Source organism: Ctenopharyngodon idella, chromosome 17 (genome assembly GCF_019924925.1).
Source record: "Ctenopharyngodon idella isolate HZGC_01 chromosome 17, HZGC01, whole genome shotgun sequence".
Lineage (NCBI taxonomy): Eukaryota > Metazoa > Chordata > Actinopteri > Cypriniformes > Xenocyprididae > Ctenopharyngodon > Ctenopharyngodon idella.
The window spans coordinates 10,064,175-10,085,174 of record NC_067236.1 but is presented as its reverse complement, the minus strand read 5'-3'; positions in this window follow the sequence as shown (position 1 = coordinate 10,085,174).

Genomic DNA, 21,000 nt, shown 5'->3' with positions numbered 1-21,000 from the left:
GGATTTCCAGTTTCACTTGAAAACCAAATCTTTGATGCTGATGTTTATAAATGTAAGGAGGATGAGTCAGAAACACATGGCTATGCTGTCTGTGAAGGTTACGACTCCAGCACATCAGAGAGGGAGACATCAGTAACACGTCTCATCCATTAGCTAAACACAGCCAGACTGGTGCTAAGCATCACTGAATATCTCTCAAAGAGTCTCAGTGAAAAATTACAACATGTGCCTAATAAGTGCAAGTGTTTTACACAGACACATGCATGACTGACACATAAAATATGACACTGATACTAAAGAAAATAAGAACACAATTTAAATAAGCGTAATGTTTACAGTTTTAATTTCATAGTAATCCAGCACAATTAATTACAATTTTGAGCTAGGTGTATTTTTATGCAAATATCCAATAAAACTGGAGTATTTATTTTAATGACTAATAAATTAGTAGCAAAGATAAACTAAAATATATTTTTAAAAATACTTTAGTGATTGATACTATTAATGCTATTTCTTTTAAAGTTAATATTGAAATAAACACAGGGAGAAATACAGATTATCACAACATCCATGCAAGAGCTTCTTCAAAATTAATTTTAAAATAAATGCATTTTGCTCATTTTCATTTCAGTGATGCAAGCAATGATCAATCATTTACATTTAGTATGACAAGGCTTCAGTAATGGCAGGAAATGCTGTGATAACACATAAATATGTCACAGTTGTGAGCCGGTATGAAGCTAGTTTCTATGCAACATACACAGAACATGCAGTCCTTGAAAAGGTGTCCAGTCACACATCAATCACTCTTCTCTCATACCATCATCAGAGCTCTTAGAGACATCAGCCACGTAAATGGCGGCAAATTACCAGACAGCGTTACAGTGATAAATCTAATGTGTGCTGGCCGCTGTTTAATTAGCAGTGTGTTAACGTATACTATACATATAAGTATGTTCTCTCTCACACACACACACACACACACACACACACACGAACACACTCTGAATCAATTTTTTAACTTGAAGATTTTGCTTTACTTCTTTTTTCTCCAAGTTTTGCAGTTCCTTATATTTTTTGTCTACTCCAGAAAGTACATAGTTCATAACAGAATTTAAATGACAAATTATATCATATAGAGCAAACCAAGGCTAAGTTGTATGTCAGTATCTTTGAAGTTTTGCGTCTTAACTCCAATTACAAATGCGTTTTCTTAAGCAATGGTTTTGTATGTTGGTTTCAAATACCTAGTTCAAGGCCCTCTTGTTTTAAATTAATTTCTGTGATTAAACTAATTTCTTTTGTCCTCCAAACTAAATTCCAGTATCATTATATTTTTGTAATCGCTAATCGATAAAAAGTGAACACCATAAAAACTATGCTGGTTGAATTGTGCTCTCAGACGCGTCTCAGGATTTTTATGTCGGTCGGGGCAAGTTGTCACATGTTTTAAATTTTCATTTTATATATATATTGTATTTTATATATATATATATATATATAATGAAAATTTAAAACACTAATATATATATATATATATAAATTAGAATTAGAAATTAATTTAATCACAGAAATTAAAATAAGAGGGCCTTGAACTAGGTATTTGAAACCAACATACAAAACCATTTCTTAAGAAAACACATTTGTAATTGGAGTTATGACGCAAAACCTCAAAGATACAGCCTAGCTTTGGTGTGCTCTATATGATATAATTTGTCATTTAAATTCTGTTATGAACTATGTATTTCTGGAGTAGACAAAAAATAAAAGGAATTGCAAAACTTAGAGAAGAATTTAGGAAAGCAAAATCTTCAAGTTCAAAAATTGATTCAGAGTGTGTTTGTGTGTGTGAGAGAGAGAGAGAGAGGAAAAGGAAGAAAAAGAGAGAGAAAGAGAGAGAGAGAGAGAGGGGCCGGACAGTGATGAAAAGTCCATATGTTACAGTGCCACCATAAATTATGTGGAAACGTATGGTAAGGCCACCAAAGGGGCTTCCAAAAATAGGCCACAGAACAGCCTTTGACTGGGTGGAAACAAATTGCCTAAATTTCACTTCGTGATATCTGTAGTTCCTGACACCCCTGTTTATACAGCAATCAGAGTCCAGAGAGAGAGAGAAAGAGAGAGAGAGTGTGTGTGCGAGAGGGTGGAGGAGAGAGAGGGGCCATGGTTAGGTCCTGCTTCATCACCCTCTCACCCATCTGCATCAGTCCCGCACCTCTCAGGGAGCTAAAGATTTATCACCACACACAGTACAAAGAGGAGAGGGGATTCACAGGGTCTGGGTCCAGGACTCACAGGTCACTGATGAGCCATGTACATGAGCGCTACGGCAAGCTGCTGCATCTCACAGAGAGTTTATTACTCACAGGAAGTATTGACTCAAGGCATTTGTGATCAGTTAGTGCTAACTGTGTGAGAGATTAATTAAAAAGAAAAACTGCTTACACAAATGACAGGTTGTCTACTTTATATTCATAGTTTTATCAAAAATAAATATTTTAATAAATGGTTTATAATTTATTATTTAAAAATTACACTACTCATTACAATATTTCTTATAAATAAATCTTTGATTTAGACCATAAACTGTATGTATAAAGGACAATTATATATTTTTAAATAATTAATTATATAAAATATAATTATTATAAACCATAATCAATAATATTTCTATCATTAAAATATTTATTTTTGATCACAAAGTACCAGTTTTCATTAAAAATAATAAGCAGCACAACTGTTTTCAACACTGATAAGAAATGAAGTGACACTGAAGACTGGAATAGCGGCTGCTGAAAATTCAGCTTTGCCATCACAGTAATAAATTAGTTTAAAATATATTAAAAAGGAAAAAGTTATTTTTAAATTGTAATAAAAATAATATTCCTTATTTTCACTGTATTTTTGATTAAATAAATAATAAATATTAATAAAAAAATTTAGAAGACAGAATTCTGATCCATTGCTGGAGTCAAGTTGTAGTGGTTAGCAACAAAATGTGCCGTGGTGCTCATACAAGAGTCTGAGATTGGCTTGTTTCGAACTTGTTTCCTCCCCTCTCCTTATCATTTCCTGTCCTCCTCCTACTATTCAAAATGTAAGTGGCATCTAGACCTAAAAATAAAATATAAAAATTAAAAAGAAAGAAAGAAAAATCAATTCATTGAAGTAAAAAGTACAAAACTATGTTGCCTAGTCTCGAGGACATCATTGAGCTAATATGCTAAAAATAACCAGAGCACACAGCCTGGTCTTTTCTCGCCGTGACTGGACGTCCGAAACCTACCTGAGGTGACAGACAGCTTCAGTCAGACTGGTCTGAGAAGGGGGTAGGAAGACGGGGGGAAAAAATCCCATTTGCAGCATGCCAGATGGGACTGGCTGGATGCTCCACTGCAAACAACACATCTTTCTTTTGGGCCTGCATGTCCGGCTCACCTTAGCGTGGGGCCTGGCAGGTAATGATGGATCTTGAAAGCCTGGCGTAAGTGGGTGACACTGGCTGCCTTGTTATAGCTGCCAGTCTTCTCCCTGCTCCTGTCATTATTACACGCTGAAGATTTATTTGAGTTTGGAGTTGTGCGCTGGGTGCCAGCCATTTGCAATTCATCACCGGCCCTACAGAAGCAGCCGGACGCGGCCAGTAGTCGGGGCTGTAATTGCCAGCGTCACCTGCCGGCGGAAATGATGAGGGGTCAGAGGAAGGGTCAAGCCCCTGTCCCGGCCGGCCCTGCTCACCGGGGGGACTGCTCCCCTCATGCATCCCTGAACTTCTGAATGCACACATACACAAAAACATACCAAGGACTCAAAATATTTTTTCAAAAGCATTGCCACCATGTCAACTCTAAAAAGTTAAATCCAAAGCAGCTATATTTCCAGTATTTTACTTGGGGATGCAAAAAAGAATGTAAGCAAACACTATATAAACATTTACATAATTAATGTAATTGAATTGCAATTTAAACAATGATTTCATATCTCTACCGCTATGGGAGGTTTATGACACCAGCGACATTTCATTGGAGGTGAATCCTCAAGCTACTAATCTATGCTTTATAATAATTTTTATTTTGATATTTATTCCTCCCTTCCTTTGCAACAGCTAATGAGCATACAGTACTTTATTTATTTATTTATTTTGCTTCATGTCCTATTTTTCTTTGGAATAAACAAAGCAAAAAAAAAAAAAAAAAAGCGGCAGAATTAAAGTGCTACCTTTTTTCATCCCGATAGAGCAGATGCTGTCCTCGCAAATATATTTATTTACTCTATAAATCATCACAATTAAACATCATAAGTAGGCCATCATAATTAATTGGTCTAGTGAGAGTTGGCGTGACAGGCAGGCACCGGCAGTGGGGAAACTGAAGCGGCTTCACCCACATGGCTCCATCCATCTCCACACACTGTGCCGCAGCTAAAGACAATGACACAGAAAGCAGCCAGCGAGTGGAGGAAACAGACCGCCTGCCACCACAAGTACTGAACCGCTTTCAGGAACCATCATCCCTAAAACAGCGCAATCCATATTGTCACATTGAAATGTCTAGTGACATAACATAGGGAAAAAAAGAAATGGAAAGCAATGAATCTTCCTTTTGATTAGCCTGGGAAATTAGTGTGTTCACTAATGGGCATGACTGCTCTGGAATGTGATGATTATGCAAAAATACTCTGGCATTACAATAAGTTTAATCACTTGCCAATAGCTTTACTCACCATTTACTGTTTCTACTCAGAATATATATATTCTGTAAAATCTAATGTTCAGAACATAAAATATAGTTTTGCTCATATCAAATACAGAGGAAATATAAATAAAAAATAAGAAAAATAAGATAGAAAAATACAGTATTAAAACAACATAAATTAAAAATGAGGAAGAAGCTGCATAACAGATATTTACATATATTCAAATTCTGTTCAAACATTTACATACCATTGGTTATTAATAATATGTTTTGCCTCCTTGAGCATCAATAAAATACATAACTACACTACCTTTCAAAAGTTTGGGGTCAATAAGATTTATCAGCAAGAATGCATGAAATTGATTACAGAGCATTAAAGTGACTATTTTAAAACTAAAGTGATTATTTTAAATAAATGCTATTCTTTTGATAATTTGGTAACACTTTACAAAAAGGTTTACATTAGTTAACTACTTTAGTTAACATGAACTAAGAATTAACAATAATTCTACAGCATTTGTTAATTTCAACATGTACTAATGCATTATAAAAATTGAAAGTTGTGTTTAACATTAGTTAATGCACTGTGTACTAACATGAACAAACAATGATTTAGTTTTAGTTTTATTAACTAACATTAACAAAGATAAATAAATACTGTCACAAATGTTTTGTTTATTGTTAGTTCATGTTAGGTAATACATTAAGACTTAACTATTAACTAAAAAGTTAACTTTAGTATTATTATTAGTTCTAATAGTATTATTAGTTCGTCATTACGTCATGCGTCGGGTCAGAGGTTACTCTTCCGCCGCAAATGGATGCGTACGGCCATCTGCCGGAAGCTAGTTATTATAGTTAATAAAGTTTTAAATATGGATATTTTTCTTACAAAAACCCATTACTTCACTTCAGAAAGCCTTTATTAACCCCCTGGAGCCGTATGGACTACTTTTATGATGGATGCATGCATTTATTTGGGCTTCTAAATGTGCCCCCCCCATTCACAACCATTTATAAAGCTTGGAGGAGCAAGGATATTTTTTAAATATATATCGCAGCTAGTTTCACTGCTGTGTTCGTCTGAAAGAAGATAGTCATATACACCTAGGATGGCTTGAGGGTGAGTAAATCATGGGATAATTTTCATTTTTGAGTGAACTAACCCTTTAAGCAACAACTATTTGCAACTGTGAAATGTTTCTTCAGCGTCAAATCAGCATTTTTAAAATATATTAAAATAAAAAAAGTTATATTAAACTGTAATAATATTTCACAATATTACAGTTTTTGATCAAACAAATGTAGCCTTAGTGAGCATAAGAGACTTAAACAAAACATTTTATCAAAACATTCTTACCAACCCTAAACTTTTGAATGGTAGTGTACATATAAATTAGATGGCAAAGCTGAACCATACAGTAACTGTGGAAAAAGAACTCAAATGTGCAAAGCATGCTGGGAAACCAAAGAACTTACAGGACCTGGAGGTGTCACTATTAAGACAAACCAACACCTCATGCACAACTATCGCAAAAGACTACAAACAATCACTGATGCTCATAAAAGGCAACGTATTAAGAGGTGTCTTTATAAGTCTTAATAGGAGCTTTTCTTAAGTTCACACACAGACAGATGGATCGCAGCTGTCCTTCAAAGGCTCCTATCTTGCCTTTCCATGTTAATGAATTCTCTGTGCTCGGTCTGTGTGTCACACGTACACACACACACACACTCCGGAATACTCCATGCTACTTTCAATCTCTGGCATCTCATTGTGCCCTTATCCCTTAGATGTCCTCTCCTTCTTTCTGTCCCCTCATTGTGTCTCTGATTAAATCCTATACCTCGACACCCGCACACACACACACCTTCCACACGCTCCTCCTTTTCTCTTTCTCCTAATGATACGGGCAGCACATTGTTTCCTCATGCTTAGAAGAAGTTGCGTTTCAAGCAATAAATTTCCCGCACAGTTAGGAGAAGGTCACCAGGGCCTGGATGCAAAACATAATGAGAGTGAGTACAAGGTAAAAGTTGTCTTTTCCTAAGAGCAAAGGTGCTTTCGGAAAAAGTCTAACTGAGACGGTCTTTTAAAGGGAGAAAGGAGAGGTCACCTTTATCTGGAAGAATGGATGACCTGTGATATCCATCTTTTGATCGAGGGGAAACAGGTGTGATTGTGTTGTGAATTATTTAAAAGACATTCTGAGAAGCGGCGGGAAGGATCTGTTCCAGCACGAGCACTAAAGCAAACAAGACAAGAGCTTTAGAAAGCCATTTTCATTCCGCTTCGATCAAAAAACAGTTTGTACTGCATGTGCAAAACACCATTTGCCCGCACACATGGACTATGCATGAACGATGTCCTCGAAAATGACACCAAAGTACAGCTATGGAATGGCATGCTCAAAAGTTAACGTAAGGTTTCACACGAACATTCAGGAAACACCGGCTGCATTTACATTTAGACAAGAGTCAAAATTTGCAAACGTCCTGTTTTAATGTAAGTGATGTCTACAGCCGTGGAGAGGCTGAGAGATTTATTGGCTTAATTTGCTGACCTCTAGCACATGGATCTTGAGGGCAGCGCGAGTGCGAATCGGCAGCCGCCGGTGCAAGTGGGTCTGCGAGGAGCGACGGAAGGGGGAGGGGGTTCAAGGTCAGCTCGTTTTAGCTGGGTCAAGTTCAGCCTACTTCCACTGCCTCCCTTATGCATTCAATTACACAGTCACCTGACACTAAATTAGCATGACAACCTAATTTACCTTTTCACCCCGTTCAAGTATATGCTCTTCCCTCGCTCTTCTTCCCAACACCGGTGAAAACCTGATCGAGATATACTGGAAGAGACAAACGGACAGAATAACAGACGGAAGGGGAAAAAGACAGAGAAAGAGATCGCTTGGTCAGCACAAGTTCCTCCTTAAGCCCACTGACTCAAGACCAATAATATTTTCAAAATGTCTGACTATATTAATTATTGAGGAATTGGAAAATGGCCTCAATCAGGTCCTTAAGTCCATACTCAGTCCCATTAAGCTCCATCAGCGCAGGGGCGCTGGAGGTACGGTGTTCAGTAATGAGTGGAACCTTCACGCCTGCAGGCTGACCTAATGAAGTGCTGCCTACTTAGAACAGCTCCGCACCGCCAGAGCACATGAAACAAAAGACAGGCAACCATAAAAAGCAACTGTAAAAAGGGAAATTAATCCCAGTCTGTGAAGCCTGTTCTCATCACTGACCTTGTTACCATACATGGTTGGATGTGGCCTTGTGTTGAGGTGGTGGGCCCGTGCGGGGAGTAGATGTATCATAATATGAGATGAAGGCAGCTGAACATGGAGGTTTGAGGTGCTAGACATGTAAATTCAGGGACGGAAACTGGAAAATTATTTCAGAGCTGCAAGTAGTGTGGAACTCCACAAATGAGATCACTTTAATTTCGCAATTATTCCTCCTAGATCAAGGGTTTTCAATTTTTCATTGCCAAAAACTCTCAAATATTATGACACCCTTTTGAGGGACCTGCTTCCTAAAATATAAAGGGATCTATACATTTTACACTTTTATATTGTGAAAAAAATAATGAAATAAACATTCTAATTCTAATTTAAACAAAATTAATAAATTTTAAAAAATGATTAAAAAAGAATCTGTAAAATCTTTATCTATAAAATAGTTTCTAATTTCTAATTCTAATTCTTTTTTTCTTCTTTTTTTCTTTTAAAAATAAAATTAATGATTCCTGATCAGTGTTTACAAAAACATAACACAATCCATACAATTTAAAACACTATATTAAAAGTCAACTTGATGACAGAAATTTGAAAATACATTCAGGTGTTAGAATCTGAAATATTTCGGTCACACTTTAGATTAGGGTCCAATTCTCATTATTAACTAACTATTAACTATGACTTTTGCCTCAATAAACTCCTAATTACTGCTTATTAATAGTTAGTAAGAGGGTTGTTAAGTTCAGGTATTGGGTAGGATTAAAGGATGTAGAATAAGATTATACAGAATAAGGCATTAATATGTGCTTTATGAGTACTAATAAACAGCCTATGGATGCTAATAAGCAACTAGTTAATAGTTATAAATGGAACCTAAACTAAAGTGTTACCAATATTTCAAATAAATGTTTTCTGTAGTATCATAAAAATTACGATCCAATGACAATGAAAGTAAATAGAGAGCAAATTGAAACTTTCGCTGAAGTCTCCTACTTCATATATTTTACTCATGAGATAAAGACCCTCAATAACTTCACACAAGTCTCTTCTAGAGTTGATATTTAAATGAAGCAGTTTTGAGAAAATAAATCTTTAAAGTTAGAAATAAGCAACCTTGGAGCAATAAAAAAATATTAATTTGGGTATTTACTAGAAACAAGATGAAAAAAGTGATATCAAAACCTCTGTTGAATAACTACGACACCTACTGTAGAAGTGATAAACATGGGAGTAAATATGTATCAAAAGAGCTGAACAAATATGTAACGTTTAGGTCATTTGTTAAAATAGACTTATCCTGTTGAGAAATATGAAATCTGCTTCCCAGAGGACAGTGTTTTTAGTACACAATGTGAACTATTTCCAGTCGCAAACAGACGGCCTCTTGCCCTTCACAGTCCTTACAAGGTAACTGCACTCTCATGAGCCTAGCCGTGGCTCAGCTATATCGGGACGGTACAGTGTACATCATCCTCCGAAACCCAGCCCAACACGAAGACACAATCAATTGTGTGTTCCTCTGAGTTCTCTCCTGCGCTCTTTGTTTCAGTTGAAACTTAGTGTGCGAGCACAAACCGTCCTCCCTCATTGATCAGAAATTCAATTCAAAAGTCTATAAATAAAAATAAATGAGCAGTAGTCACCCGGTCCCTCCCAGAAGATGCCAGCTGTATGGAAATCAAATCTATAATCCTTCAACTGTCGACAGGAATGCATCCAATAATGGCCCAGGCCAAATAATTCACATGCAAGAATTGAATGTCGCAGAATTAAATGAATTCTGTAATAATGGAATGAGCGCCTTAGCTTGAAAGCGCTGCTCACAATTTCTCATACATGACTAGTTTAAGAAGAAAGATGGAATGAGAGAGGAATAGTCGAGAGAGCACTTGGGGGTGGGGGGGAGAGATGTCTAAATCTAAATTAAGATGTTAGATGTGTAGTTTCCAATAGGACCTTGACATAACTGTTGACCTACTCATGACACGATCACAGTGGCGAGGATTTGGAATTCTATTAGTATTACCAATGGAAAAAAGTCAAGGAGTCATCAGGAAAGCAAATCTATAGCCTCTACTCTACCAGACAATTACTGTTGTTAAAGTAGAATTAGATGGGTATTGACAATGAGAGGAGGAATAGGATTAGGCTGACAGGGCCACTGCACTGAGGTGAGAGAGAGATGAAGGATGTGTCATAAACTTCATCTTGCTGGTTCATGTTTTACTTTTATTATGCTTGGTTAAATTCATGGAACAACTTGTAGATTTTCCTTTCTGCAAATAATGAAATAATCTCTGATTTCTACAAGGAGATACTATTTTGAAAATAGTCTGTTAAGAGTTATGCAAACCTTGTTGAGTACACATGAAGTTGTTTACTACATGAACTACATGGGTTCCTTTGGGAATCTCTAATGGATCTGTCATAGGGTCTTCATGTTTGAGGTTATAAAGATTTTTATGTTACAAAAATTAATATTTAAAAGAAAAATGCTGTTCATTTGGACTTTCTGTTCAAAGGTTCTTGAAATAAATTGTATTATGTGGTTGAAAAAATGTTTATTGATCATTAAATCGACATATTAGAATGATTTCTGAAGGATCATGTGACACTGAAGACTAGACTAGGCTGCTAAAAATTCAGCTTTGTCATCATCTTTGTCTCATTTTTTTTTTTTTTTTTTTTTAATTGAGAATTTTGTTTCAGTTTCAGGAATACAAACTATAAGGTTTCTTGTCAAGCAGTTTGTTGTCATTAAACAGTTTATGTGTAGTGTGCATATAGATATAGTCAAATGTCCACTGAAAAAGAATTAAAAAGCTCAAGGATTATAGATGTGCAAATGGGTGGTGGATTGGGGACAAATAATTGCAACAGTAAAAAATTAAAAGACAAAAAGCAAGTGCAGAGACATTATTGCACACTCTGATATTTAAAGATGTTCAGACACTTCTAAGATGAAATATCCATCAGTATACAGCATATTCAATGACTTCAGCTGCTGTGTTATGTTAAAACTTGAGACAAGTTAACTCAGATTTAATAGAGAGAGAATGAACAAGAGCAAGAGTAAGAGCGAGAGAGAGAGAGACCCACTCTGCTCGTCCCGTAGATCTTTACTTCTTATTGAAAAACTAGCTGCAGTTAATATTGACACAGCAAGGTGTGAATCAATACATTGAGAATGAGCAATACATTTTAATTTCAAACTGCTCAAACTTCAGCAGCAAATCCATGCAGTTAAGCTGTTGTGGGAGTGGGTGAGAAGGGGCAAGGGAGGGGATAGATGAGATAGAAATTTTCTGTAGATCAGATCCAGGATCAGCCTCCTCCAGCATGACATTTCCTGTCAGATGATATAGACTTGCTGAAGTGACTTTTTAACCTGCTGTTCAGCACAGAGTCACACAGGCCTGTTTAGCACCTCACTTTGTGCTGGCTGACTGCAAAGAGTCCATTATATTTAATACATATTCATAGCTAAAAACTAAGCTTCTCAACTAAGATCTAGTAAAAAAAATTCTGAAAGATCATGTGACAATGAAGACTGTAATGGCTGCTAAAAAATTTGGCTTTGCCATCAAAGGATAAATTCAATTTTGAAATATATTAAAATAGAAAACAGTTATGTTAAACTCTAATCATATTTCACAATATTACTGGTTTACTGTATTTTTTATCAAATAAATGCAGCTTTGGTGAGCATTAGTGTTGTAAGTACTTAAGTAACGGTCTCAGTCTCAAGACAATTTTTTGAAAGACTTGGTCTTGTCTTGGTCTCTACCACATTTGTACTCAGTCTCAGACTACAAGGACTTTGGATTTTACTTCAAAACAGGTCAAGACCACAACTGCAGGGATAATACTGAATTGCCACTGTCTGATTTATTTGTCAAAATCAATCATGTGTTTGGATGTAAAACTTACTGCTTCAAATGCAATTAATAACTTATTTCTAATTTGATTTATGTTGTTACTGTTGTGCTGGGTTTGAAATCAATGAGGGATTGTGTCAAAAATGTCATAAAAATTAATACAAATTGCACGATTTGCAAATTGCAAATTTTCTTTTTTTTAGCTAGATCTTAGTTGAAAAGCTTAGTTTTTAGCTATCAATATATGTATTAAATATAATGGACTCTTTGCATAATGGACTCTTCGTAAGATATGATTGCAAAAAAAGTACTTATATGAGATCTTGTTTATATAATATCATAGCATATTATATACTTTAGCAATATCTCAAGAGATAAAGAGCTATTTTCACAAATGGTTTGGGGTCAGTAAGAAGTCTCTTATGCTCACTAGTAGACTTGTAGTCAAGACCACCTAAACCGAGACCAAGTCAAGACCTAGGGCCTCATTTATAAAGCATGCGTACGCACAGATTTGATCTTAGAGTGTGCGTACGCTTAAATCCACACCAACGCTCATATTTATAAAAACGGTCTTTGACCTGGAAAAGTGCTTAGAGCCACGTCAGGGTCTGAGCAGACATACGCACTTTTCCTTGTCAGATTACTGCAGGTTTTTGGAAATCTAAGCTATTCTTGCAGCCTCGCTAAGGATTTGGACGATGACTGTTGATCTTTTATATGTAAATGACATTAATTAGGTGTTGTTTACAACACGGGGAACTGAAACCAGTCAGCTGCGTGCAAGTTCAAGATCATTTGCGATTTATAGATTTCACATCTGAAAGAGAGGCGTATGCTTCTTTTCTGTGTGTACGTTCATTCTATAAATCACACGTATGCACATCTGAGAAATGATCGTAAAAAATCTAATTTAGGATGGTTTCTGCACAACATTTTATAAATGAGGCCCCTAGACTTAGACCAGTGTGTGTTGAGACCAAGAAAAGACCAAGACTTTGAGGAGTTGAGACCAAGACAGGACAAAGACTAAGATCATCACTCCTTAAAATCATCTGAAAGATCCACATTTACTGCCAGAGAAATGTCTTATATTTAATCAATAAACACAAATAGAAGAATAAGACATTATACATCTTTAAAATTTCAAAATTGAAAATCCTTACATTGCTAAATGTACAGATATGCCCTGATTATCACGTGTTAAGCGTAAACGTTAAAACAGTAAATGTCTTGTTGAAGTCATTGCCTGTAGCCACACCTCTCTGCCAATGAAGCTAGATGACATTGAGGTTGAGCGATGTGAGAAACGGCCTCACGCTCACAGAATGTACACGGGCATGCGCAAAAATACACTCCAGAATGATCTATGTCTCCTCCTTGCTATCGATAACAGTTTAACTACATCACAGCAGACAGCTTGTGTCTCTTTATCAGCAGCTCCTCTCTCGCGCTCCGCATGCAGGACGTCACTGGCTCTGAGTTTCGGAATCAACCTCTATATCATTACATTCCATTATGACGTCAAACCGGTAGAGGCCTCCATGCCTGGATAAAAAAAAAAAAATCGGCTGTATTGCTGAGGTTATAATATACAAAAAGGTATTTTCTTTCATTATGAATTGTACTTATAATACAACCAAATGCAGGCTGACTTAAAACATCCTCTGCTTTTATGTATCATACTAATAGCCATACTAACACACAGAGTTGGATAATGAAATGCAGTCATTATGTGCATTATTCACAAGCAATTAGTTATGTTTATGTATCATTTATGAGCCTGTCATAAGCAACACGAAAGCAATTAAGACTTATTAGGAACTTGTATATTGCAATTTGTTTAAAGCTCTTCTAAATTATATATTAAAGGCAGATATGCAGATGTGTATGCAAGAAAGGGCTGCAGCCTACCATGACATTAAAATCAAATATATTTCATAAGGGCTCTGATTATATAAACTGAATATAAATAAAGAAGCAAATGTTCAAGTCTGCTGCAACAAGGCTCATTCTGTGATATGTTCAAGTCGAGTGTGCTAATGTGGTCGTGGGACTGACAGCAGGGGCCTCCAGGCAGTCACACAAGGGTCAGTGTGGCTCTCTCTGGTTTAGTGGGGCCAGGCAGAAGAGCTATGCACTTAATCACACCCAGAAGACTGGTCATTATTGCAGTCAGTCAGGGTGAATTACCATATCAAAGCCTGACAGACAAGAGAACAGAATGATTGGCACGTTATGATGACAGCTCCTGTTGAAGGAAGACGACAGGCCTATCAGCACCAAAGAAACGGGGAGAATCCAAAAACGTGTTTGCCATTTGTGTAGGTATAGTAGGCCTACTGATTACAGGAAGAATACATTTACCGTTTCATTTAGTCTAAATGTATGCAGAATATAGCCATCTTTTTTTAGGGAGGCACCAATTTTAACATTCTAGATACTGATAAGTTGATAATTATTTTCACTTTATGGCCAATGAGCAATAATATGGCCACTATTAAAATTCTACAGCATTTTGTTTAAATAACTTAAAAACAAAACAGTAAAACTAAAATCAATGGTTTTAAATGCTTCAAGTGAATTTCAGCATCACAACATTATAATGTACAGTTTGAAAAAATGATATTCAATTTTGAGATTTGCTAAAGATTACATTTAACAGTGTTATTAAATTATTTGTATTTTTAATGATTATCTTTTAGGGAACATAAGATAATCGAAATGTAAAACAAAGAGGGGAAATGAGCATGCACAGTTAAATATTTAATATAGAATGATACCCATAAAATAATAAGAAAAATATGTCTGCTAACCAATATAATAATGATAAATTGCACATTCCTATTTTTGTTAACTTCATAAAGGTGGGCCACACTAAAAGATTTTTAAAATCTTGTAAGATTTTCAAAATGTGAGAGACCACAAATATGATGATAAGAAATCAGATTTAATCGTTTTGTTCCTCTAGTGTGTGGAGTGCCGCGATGTGACCAGGAAAGCACACCACACACACTAACAGATTCCATTCACAAACAACCAGTTTGGGAACAGTCCCGTCTGGGAACACAGGAAATCTTGTAAAATTAACTGTTTTCACATTTCTGGGTTTCTCAGAAGCGGAAGTCGTCATAGTTGGGTAACCATCTATAGTGGTGAATGAGAGACTGCATTAAATATATTTTTGTGTTCCTATTTGCTCAAATAGCAATAGAAAAACTTCACCATAGTGTTTTCACAACTTTCAGAGAGAGATTGATAACAGCAGTCAGAAGAGAGAGAAATGTCCATTGTTCTGTCACTCCCACAGCCACTGTATTAGAAACACCCTCACAACAGCGTTAAAGGTCCGCTGAAGTGTCATGGAACGCGCCGCATTATTCAATGTGTTGACGTAATTTCAACTGAAACAGGAAGACAGATATATTGAACAGCCCCGCCCCTTTTTTTAAAATAGCCAATAGCATTTCGTTTATATCACAGCTCGGCCAGAGCCGTTAAACTCAGTAACACCTCTGTTTCCTTTTAATATCTAACCGTTTATCCTCCTAATCTCCTCTGTATCACTTTAAAATATAGCATTCTGTGCAGAATTTAAATGGGTCCGATACCTTTCCTGGTCTGAGCCGACTCGCGGCCCGCGGATATGATCTGCTCTATACTCTCGTGTCCCTGGGCCACAGCAGACTGTGCTCACACTGCGGCGGTTCATGTGACACTAATGCGAAAACGAACTTCATTCACGTCAATGGAAAGCTGTCTGAATCATTCCCTATCCTCTATATAGTGCACTATGTGCCATTCACCATGTAGAATCTAATAAATGTGTGAACAAATGACCGATTTCAGCTGCAGCGTCAGTGTCTGTTTATAGTGTAAGAAGGGGCGGGACTTCAGATTCTAGAGAGCATTTGATTGGACAGAAGATTTGATGAGAAGCTGAAGCACGATGTGATGTCATTAAAATCCGTGATCCATTTTAGCGGAAGTAAGAGACTTGATGAGATTTGAATGCTTATAACTCCTAAATGCGAATTTTGTCATTGTTTTGGAACACACCAGCTTATTCGTAACATTAAGGCTAACATATTCATACTAAAAGCTAAAAAAACTTAAATTTTGATTTCAGTAGGACTTTAACCAGTTTTTTGTAATTTGATGCAAAGGTAATATAATACAAAATATAGCGTTATAATTTTACATACATTTTTTAAAAAAATGAAAATATAAAAAACTTACAACGATACTGATGACCATTAAAATGTGCAATCACAGAAAATGGTCCATCTCTCACATCAAACGTGACTTTAGAGTAAACAAACATGGCAGACGACCAGCAAGAAGAAATGGCACTTATAGTGTATGGACTTTTTACAGAAAATTTGCAGGAAATAAAAGAAAGAAAAATGTTTAGATGTATTCGTGGAGATGGTGTGAACACAGACTTTGCATGTTACAGCACGAGCTGGAGGTGAGTCTTCCATCAGCTTGCTTTCTGATTGGGTGTTTAGTTTCACATGATAATCTCCAGAGCGTGAGTGCGTTTGTTGAATATTTACGAATTGAGATCGGGGCGGCTCTAATGTTCTTCTGAGCAGATTCAGTCACTCTTAACACACCTCACACCACAGGAAAATCTGATAAGATAATCAGTAGAACCATCTAGGAAATCGGGACTTTACCTAGGATTGTCGAAAGGGGAGAAATCAGTCCGAAATCGGTCCAAAATCACCTCAAATATCTTGTAGTTTGTGGCGGGCTTAGGCAATGCAAATTGTCATGCAGCATTAATTCTTAAATAATGGGTTTACTTAAACAGCTTAGAAGATTTTAAAACTGAACTAAACTACTTTAAATGTTGTTTTCTTGGTAAAGCAAGAGTATGTAATTAAAGTCTTAGAAGGGGAAACATCTGTTTTCGTCCCATATAATTAGCATAATTAATTAATCCTAACAAATTATTTTTTAACACCTAGAATAAATCACAAAGCCCTGCTTCTCTCGACTGACCCTGTCTGTGTAGTATGGGTAATTGATCAAGAGTAAATTGGACAATGTGCAGCAATGAGGCGTATTGTATCCTCGTATTTGAAACACACCCAAATCATTAGTCTGAGAGCACAGATGGATTGAGGACCATCTTTTTGCAATATAAAATCTTGGCTTGATAGCAACTACCAAAGTCTTAGCTGGTTGTTGACAGCATCTGATGAGGTTTGCATCATATTTTAAATGGCACTGCTGTGCAACATAACACAGCCAATCAATTCATAGCCTCAGGTAAAGATCTGACGACATGGAATAGTGTAAATGATTTCTAAATATACTGAATGCAGTTATTAGGCCCGAAAAATAGTCTCTCTAGCCCACCTTTGTTGGACAAAAAGAAAACTACAATCAGAAAAGCATGTACAGGCTCACATGTGCACACACACACAGGCCAATAAAAACTCTTTCAAAAATGTCTAGAACGGTTTATGAAAAGACAAAAAGAGGGCCTCAGGGAATACCTCCCGTGAGCAGCACCGGTATATTGCTGTCAGGTTCACTGTCGGATGGGTTAATCAAAAACTCAAGGGGAAAGGTGCTATCTTCACCGCACACTGCCATCTTTATCGATTCTATTTACAGCACCTCACCGGGATCGCACTTCTTTAACTATTCAATTGGTCCAAAATAGATTTTTCCATTTTACGCAGGAGCGACAGGGAAAACATTAGACCAGAACAAACGTGATAGAAATGTATCACAAAAGCAGATGAACAAACATTGTGGAAGATTTATGACTGGGATTTTAATAAATTCGAGGGAGATGAATTGATTTTGGTTAGGGGTGTAAGCAGCAATTTATTGGGTGGGAAAATGCATTATTTTCCAATTGTTATCAAGCTACAGTAAAACTGATTTGTGTCCTATTGCGTTTTATGGATAAAAGGAGGAGGAACCTTCACATGATTTAGATTAAATGTATTAATCAAAACCACCCAGTGTGAACAATATATCTACAACTTGAGAAGATTTTTGACATTTAATTCTGTCGCAACATTTTGGCTCTGTACCTCTTCCTCCAAATTCAATGGCTGCCACAGCTGAGGGAATGCTCTGTTTTAATTTTATGAGGCTTAAAGTAGCTTTTAACCAGCCAAGCGGCAAATAACATAGGATTAGAAATATTTAGTGTTTTCCGACTCCTTAACAAGGATAATCCTTTAGAAACAAGTCTGACCTTTGCGGCTTAATAACTTGGCAGTAGTTAACTCTTTAAATGATAGCTGGGTAATTTAAAGAATGATTTCGTAGCAATAATGATTGGGAAAGAGATCAAGTGAGACCGAGAGAGAGAGAGAGAACGATAGAGAGCGAGAGAGAGGGAGAAAGAGTTAGATATGCAGAGATAAGCAGTCAAAGAAAATTTCAGGAAATTTATCTGGTGTGTCGTTGTCAATTAATTTCAAATTACTGACAAGCCACTAGACTGGAGATGCAAACATTAATTTAATAAACATGCATTAACACAAAGTCAACTGTTATCCATTAATGACACTGCAAATAGAATGTTGCATGTTGCAGAATTGCAAATTCTGATGTTCAAACAATAAAGGTCTACAAAATGTACTAAATGGAAACCCAATTTACAATATAAGCTAATATTCAATTATTTGAATACACAAATACTCATTTGGACTTTTCCAAACCACTATTCCTAAAACTGACCACAACAAACCACTCTATTATTCCAGTCCATAATAATGATAAAATGCCCACCAAGGTCTCTGAACAGAAATCCATTTTGTTCCAAGAGTGCCTGTGTCCAGCCACTGTGCTCCACTTACTCTCTTGATTTGATAGTGAAAGCAGAAAACTTTTCAGTGTCAAATAGTATTTTAAACCAACAACTTACTAAAGTCCCATGTCATCAGGCCCATGAAAACTAATCTTTCAGTAGTAATAGCTCCTATAAAAGTGGACAGAGCCATTGATATAGAAGCAAGTAAACAGGCAACAAATCCTTTGCTTGGCTCAGGTGGGCAATGAAGCAAACAAAAAGCTAGAAATGGGATCGGGCCCTGGATGGAGCACACTGGACCATGACTAAAATAGGCCAGAGTTCATAGGTCAAGGTCTTTACGAGAGCTGCCCCCCTCCCATCCACAAGATGGATAGCTTTGTATACTACTCAGTTTAAGATTGGATTCAATTCAATTCCTAGCAATTACAAATAAGCCTGTAACAAACAAGAAATCTTTTTTTTGTTGTTGTTGTTTTTGTTTAAATCAGTTCATGATAGCATTTTATAATCATTAATAAGGGGAAAAAAACAATGTCTTGTTTGTTACTGGCCTATATACAGTCAAACCAAAATGTATTCAGACACCTTGAACATTTTATTCATTAATAGTTTATTCACTATAGTTAAAAAAAAATGGTGATAATATATGACAAGATCTCAGAGTTAAACTGACCAAAACATGGTCAGGTCAAAGTGTTTGAATAATTTTTGATTCCAAATTTTTATCAGTTTTATCAATTATCAATATTTTGCTATCCTCACTTAAATAAATGAACTATAGTGTCCTGTACCCACTAGTAAAAATATATCAAAAATATAAAAAATGTCTGAATAATTTTTGGTTTGACTGTATATATATATATATATATATATGTGTGTGTGTGTGTGTGTGTACATATATATAATATTAAAAAAAATTATAAATGTATAAATTCTTATAAATTTATATAAATACATCTAAAATATATAGGCTAATGGTTCTTTCTCCTTAACTTTATAGATACATTAGATTTTAGAATATATTTTATGACTATATAAAATGTAATGTATAATCTAATATAAATCTATACAATAAAATTCAGAACAAAATATATTAATATTTTTGCATACACATTTTTTCTCACTTGCTTTATTTTACAGATCTATTAGATTTATTTTTTATATGATTATCTAATATCCATCTCTCTGTATTGACTGAGTGAGTCTTGTTTTTATATCTGGATGAAACTGCTCCTCTCTAGTCAGGTAGATTGAACTACGTTGCCTTAGACATTCTCAGCCCTACAGATATTGAAATAATCAAAACCAAAGTCACAACCAAAGTCGTCACATTTGATTACCGATCACACTACACAGCAATGTTCGAATAAATGCACTGTCATGTTTTTATCATCAGAAAGATACTCCCTGCAGGAAAGAAATGTCATTTTATGTTTCAGTGAGTGTAAGTAAAGTACACTACAGACAAAAGAAAAGTGCGTACAAGGGGATTTGTATGACAATAAAATTCACAAACCCAAACAACACTGTGACAAGCAAATCCCAGGAGACTTGTAGTCTTATTCACTCTCAAACCACCGTTATTAACAACAGCACAGTAATTCTGGCACTGGTGAGCTCCTGAAATCAAAGTCTTGCTTAATCTTGGCAACACAGAGCCATTCTACTTTTTTGCAAATGTTTCAAGTCCTACGTTCCTCTCCTGCAAAAGGATTTTAGAGTGGAAGTAAACACCTCAGAAATACAACTACGATGTAACATTGCCCAGGAGGATTTAAATTGGGTTTCTTTTTTCATGGCCTCTAGGCAATACCTATATGACAACAACACAACAGCCGCAAAACAAAAACAGTCTGACTCAATAGAGAGATGAAGGGGTAACCGACAGATGAATGGTAAAACGATAAAAAGAAGCAAGTTTGTGCTTACGGTGGACGTTCACAGCCAAAGCGAGATAACAGAGAGCAACATGGCTTGATTTATTTTCTCTTCAGCTCTTTTCAAAATTGGATGGCAAACACTCCCTATTCCATTAACTACAGTCCATATGATTTTTGGCAAATAAAACTGTGCGGTAGCATCTGTGCGCCTGATACAGTGGAGGAGAAACTGCAAACGCAAATGATACGTTTTATTATTTGCCGCCATCAAATAGGCCCTTGCATCTGCTTCTCTGGCACCGTATCCGCAAACACAGCGCCCGTGTGAGATGGGAGAGACCTCAATCAAACGTAAGCTAAGCCTTTCTTCAGGACATGAAACAGAGCACTCCTCTAGCTGATATTATGTCTGCCAGAGAAAACAGGAGAAGATGAAGAGGGAAGAAAGGAAATGCAAAACAGAAGGAGGATGGAAAATAACATGAATTACCTGATTATGAATAATAAGCAGCAGGC